Genomic DNA, 6,000 nt, shown 5'->3' with positions numbered 1-6,000 from the left:
TTTCTCTAACTTCTCCACTTTTAACCATTTGAGCCTCATTGCCTTTTGGGGTTTAGGGCCCTGAGTTACTGAACCATTCCTTGTGCTTTCTTTACGTCTACGCTTTTGAATAAAACCTTTTCAAGTACCTCTTATTGATAGTTGAGTCATCTTGATTTGAAAAGGTCCCTTTGTTTTCTGCTGGGGTCTGACTCAGTTAAAAATAATAAACATCCACACTGGCTCTGATGTGCATTAAAAGAGAATTGCCCACAGTTAAAACACCCATTGGGTTTCTGTTCGGTATGAAATCCATGGTGATGTCTATTGAAGGTCGATTTATAGCTAAAGGTTTTTCCATGTTGATCACATCCAAAAGGATTTTTTTCCAGTATAAAATCTCTGATACTCCATGAGCTATGTCATTTTTTGTTTGAAAAAGGTTTCCTGTGGTGATTACACTCATAAGGCTTCTGCCCTGTATGAATGTTATGACATTCATGAAATGTGGCCTCTTACTCTAGGCTTCCTACTTTTGTGGTGTTCACAGGGCTTCTCACTCTAGAATGGATCCCTGTTTTGGGTAAAAGATGAGCTATCACTGATTCCCCCACCCCCAGATTCATTACTTTCAGAGCAGATGTCGCCACTGAGAAGTCCAAAGAGTAGGAAGAAGTTTGAATTTTGGCTGGAAGCTCTCACCCAGTGATTATATTCAGGGTTTTAATCTAACTTGGATGAGCCAGGGCAGAACCATCTTTCATCTTTGGTACAATCAGATGACTTCATCCAGGTATAATTTCCCTCTGATCTGCCACATCTAGTTTATGGTTCAAATTCAATCTAAGTTCGTCACATTGATGGGGTTTTATTTTTTGGAGAAGTAAGTATGGAGGTTAAAACAGCTTGTTTTCCAAGATTCTCCCCTTGGTCTAGGTTTTCCTGTAACAGGTCATCTCTGGTGGGGAAAGCTCACCTGTTTTCCTATTGTCAGTTTATCAGGTCATTATCTTTCAAAAAAAAAATGTCATAAGCTGTTCTTTGTGAGTCTTTTCACGTTATGAAGGAATAGACACATCTTAACAAATGTTTTGCCATGAGGTTGGCTCCATAGGTGCAGCCTACTCTTTATATTACAGAAATCTCTAATAGAGATCTTTTTTTTCTCAAGTTCTGGGAGGCAACCTACCAGTTAGCACCTGCCTGGCACTTCTTCCGCCTTGGTCCATGGCTTCCCTCCTTGTTTCAACTTACAGATCTCAGCTGGTTTGATGTCTTTTTGTTTTGACTCTTGACTTGTGGGATCTTAGATCCCGATTAAGGATAGAACCTATGCCCTCTGCAGTAAAAGTGCAGAGTCCTAACCACTGGAGCACCAGGGAAGTCCTTGGTTAGCTGTCTTAATGCCCTCTGGAGAGTAGGATCTGTAACTCCCCAGCATTGTGTCCCTGTGGTCAGTTGTCTGTGTGGTTCCTGCTGCCCCAGGAATTCATAGCCCCTTTTGTGAATGATCCTCTTCCCTTCTACTTGATCCTTTCAAAATCTTCTTCTTGGGAAAAAGCAGAGAAGGTGGATTATTCTGCAACTTATTTATTTTCATTTATCTTGCAGTTCTTTCTGTGTTAGCTCCCATTTCTTATTAATGGTGATGGGGTATTTCATAGTATTGTTATGTCACAATTTATTCAATCACTCAATTGTGGTATCTCAATCATTTAATAAAAAAATAAGCTGTTAAGGATTTGGAAGTTTAAGCCATTTTAAAAGGGAAAACTAGCATTTGTTTAAAATAGAAAATTACCACTCCTCAAAATAAAAAATGTTCAAGAGTGGATTTTGATAAGATGGATATATCTCTTTAATGGATAAATCAAAACTTCTGAAAAGAAAAAGACCAAAGTCTGTCTGACTATACATTTCTATGACTGGATAATGATCAAATGTTCAGTACAGCAAAAAAATTAATTAATGACATTAAATGGGACAAGACATGATTGTTGCTGTCTGGGGAAAGAAAGGTAATTATATACTTTCTCCACCCAAACAAAAGGTCAGGCTGTCCTACCCTGTGAAGCTGTCACGCGGTACATTAGCCATTAAGCCAGGGAAGTTCTGCCTTCTGTGTTTTGATCCATTCAATAGCTGTTCTGAGCACCCGGCACCGTCCTCTGTCACGTCCTGCACACGCTGTCCAGGGAACAGACCCCAGGAGGGTACAAACCAACAGAGCGGGTGAGTCCTTTATGAGCAAAGATGCTAAATCTGAAACACATGGTCTTATTATCACTTCGGATCTGCAGTTTCTACCTCTTGTCGGGTGCCTGAAAAGCTGCCGAAAGCAAAACTTGTCGGCTGAAAGCGTCCTTGGAGGTGGGTGTAAGTGGGAGTGGTCCTCCCTCTCTGACGCCAATAGAAGCGCAGGCGCTTGAGTACCTTCAGGAGGTGATCTGGGCTCCCGCTCATCCAGGTAGCTGGGTCAGCGAGCAGAGACAGTCTGCGTCACATCTCATTTACTCATCTGTTCTTTTTGCAAGTTTCTCTTTCTCAACAACTTCGTTGCTATTGTTTAGTCAGCAAGTCATATCCCACTCTTTGCGATCCCATGGACTGTAGGCTCCTCTGTTCATGTGATTTCCCAAGCAAGAATACTGGAGTGGGTTGCCATTTCCTTCTCTAGGGGATCTTACCCACCCAGGGATTGAACCCGCGTCTCCTGCATTGACAAGCAGATTCTTTATCTCTGGGCCACCAGGGAAGCCAGCTTCAACAACTTTGCTACTGCTGCTGCTAAATCACTTCAGTCGTGTCCGACTCTGTGTGACCCCATAGACGGCAGCCCATCAGGCTCCCCCATCCCTGGGATTCTCCAGGCAAGAACACTGGAGTGGGTTGCCATTTCCTTCTCCAATGCATGAAAGTGAAAAGTGAAAGTGAAGTCGCTCAGTCAAGTCCGACTCCCAGCGACCCCATGGACTGCAGCCCACCAGGCTCCTCCATCCATGGGATTTTCCAGGCAAGAGTACTGGAGTGGGGTGCCATATCTAGATATAATTCACATACCATAAAATTCACCCATTTTAAGTGGGTCACTGATTTTTAGTCATTTTGCTGAGATGTGCAATGAGCTGTTTTTACTCCTAACACCTGTGATACCTGATATGTGAGTTTTCTCTCCACACCAACCAGTTCTCCAACTCACTGGACACCAGTAGGGACTCCGACAAATTAATTCAGTTGGTAGGAATTTGTGCAGACCCACAGATGCCAGGGCTCAGTCCCACAGACAGTCCTCAAGTAGGACCCCAGTCTCAAATCTCAGGTTGTCACCTATACTTCTGACTGAGGAACTATACACTGGGGCTTCCTGCAAACCACCTCCACTCCAGGTGTGATGATTCAACAGAAGGATTCAGAGAACTCAGGAAAATACTGTGACTGGTTTATGGTAAAGGGAGCAACTCAGGCGCAACCACGTGGGCATGGGGGACAAGGTATGGGGGAGGGGTGCTGAGCTCCCACCCCCTCTCTGGGCACATCACTCTCCCAGCACCTTGGTGTGTTCACCAATCTGGAAGCTCCCTGAGCCCTGACGTTTAGGGTTTTACGGAGGATCCATTTCATGGTTGTGATTGAGTAAATCATTGGCCATTGGTGATTAACTCACTCTTCAGCTCCTCTCTCCTCCCTGGAGGTCAGACCAACCTTCTAATCATTCCAAGATCTCTTTGGCCACCAGTCCCCTTCCTGAAGCCATCAAGGGCCCCCAACATGAGCCATTTGTTAACATGCAAAGACCACTCTTCACCCCAGGAACTCCAAGGGTTTTAGGGGTCATGTGAAGGAACAAGAGACAAAGACCAAATATTGATTTCTTATATCACATCCAGTAACCCCACAGTCCAGTGTTAGGGTATATCTGTCACCCCCAGTGAGATCTCTTGTGTCTTTTACAGTTAATCCTCATCCCTAGTTCCAATTCCAGGCAACCATGGATCTTTCTGTCTCTATGGATTTACCTTTTCTAGATATTTTGTATTAATGGAATAATGCAAAATCTCTGTTTTGTCTGGCTTCTTTCACTTGGCATAATATTTTTGAGGTTGTCCATGTTAGAAATGTAGTTTATCCCTTTTTATGGCTAATATTTCATTGAATGGATGGGTCACATTTTTGCTTATTCTTCTATCAGTTGATGGACATTTGCATTTTTCCACTTGAGGGCTATACTGAATAATGCTGCTGGAACATTTGCATGAATAACTTATTTACTTTTAATAATAATAATCTGTGTATGGAGGAGGAAAGTTTCAAAATGGAAGTGATATGTAGATCGTGATTCTCTGATTTTTACTTCATGCCACTGTTTTAAGAGTTAAGGTTTGCATATATTTCTATGTGATTCATAACACACATCTACTTGGTTAGTTCTGAGAACTATGGCCCAGAAAATTAGAAGCTGCCCCCGCACGGTATTGTGAAACCAAGGACAAGACTAGGGATGAGAGATAAGCAGTTTAGCAAACTAGCTTATGTAAGCCCTGAATGTTAGAAACAAAGGACTAGAAAAGCACACTGTAGCATGGCCTAAAATGAAGTCTCTTTTCTAGCATGTATACTTGTGTTTTTGCATAAGGTCTTTTAAGGATATTTCAGAAGCTTAGAATGAATGTTCTGAGTTACCTGAAAATGTGTTATTGTTGTTCAGTCAACTAAGTCATGTCTGATTCTTTTGTGACCCCATGAACTGTAGCCCACCAGGCTCCTCTGTCCATGGGATTTCCCAGGCAAGAATTCTGGAGTGGGTTGCCACATCTTTCTCCAGGGGATCTTCTTGACCTAGGGATCAAACCCGCATCTCTTGTATTGTAGGTGGATAAGTCCAGAAACGTGTTGAGTTACCTGGTAATTATCAGGTAATATATAATAAAAATATAGATATATAATATTTATTTATTTGGCTCCCCAGGTTTTAGTTGTAGCATGCAGGGTCTTTAATTGCAGCCTGAGAACTCTTGGCATGTGGGATCCAGTTCCCCGACCAGGGATGGAACCCAGGCTCCCTGCTTGGGGAGCTTGGAGCCCCAGCCACTGGACCACCAGGGAAGTCCCTATCAAATATATCTTAACGTATGGACAACAATCCAGGAAGCCGGAAAGAATGAGTGGATTCTGCAGATGAAGCCTACAAAAGTACTGGGGACAGGGCTGCAGGGTGGATGGGGAGTGGACAGTGCCTCATTTTGGAAACAGCTCCCAAGTGTCTGGTGCAGGACCTCCTCCTCACCTCCCACCACCCACAAAGCTAATGGCCTCGTCCCAGCTCCCAGGTGGGAGTTTTATCCAAGCCTGAGCACATGCACTCACCATAGTGATGGGCTTAGAGATGGGCATATAATTTAATTTAGTTGGTCTGAAGTTTTTCACTTCATGGGTAGAGAGAGGATTGCTACAGAGAAGCTGGTTTTCTACTGGAGTCAGTGATCTGATAGAAGTCCAGTGCTATTGGGTCCACACTGTGGGGGAAAAAATGATTGTCCAAGAAAGAAGCCAAAGAAGAGGAAGTTAATCTCCTGAGACAGAGATTTTTGATGGTACCTCTTCAGTCCCTGGCAGGGCCTGAATGTTAATAAATTCCTCCCTCTCTCTTTTTTTTTAAAATAACCCAGTTGGAGACGGGGTTTTGTTGTCGGCAATTCAAAGAGTATTGACTCTTCTCTTGCTTGGAATACATCGAGGTCATCAGAATTTAATTTAAAAATACGAGAGTGACAAGCTGCCTCTTGTTCCTAAGTGAGCTGAAGCAGATTCTTACCTGTTCAAGTGTTTCTGGCTGAGCCTTAGGCAGAGAACGGGTTGTTTGTCTTGTCCCTGAATCATCGCTTCCTTCTCTCTTCCTCTGCTGGGAGGTGATCTCAGTTTGGGAAGGAAACCAGAGCAATTTCAAGTCTACTTGATGAAGACTTCTTACCCACTCAGCGAAGCTGATAAGAACAAGAGCCACTCCTGTGACACAGATGAGAA

This window comes from Bubalus bubalis, chromosome 14, assembly GCF_019923935.1.
Source record: "Bubalus bubalis isolate 160015118507 breed Murrah chromosome 14, NDDB_SH_1, whole genome shotgun sequence".
In the NCBI taxonomy this organism is placed as follows: Eukaryota; Metazoa; Chordata; class Mammalia; order Artiodactyla; family Bovidae; genus Bubalus; species Bubalus bubalis.
This window is presented reverse-complemented; position numbering follows the sequence as displayed.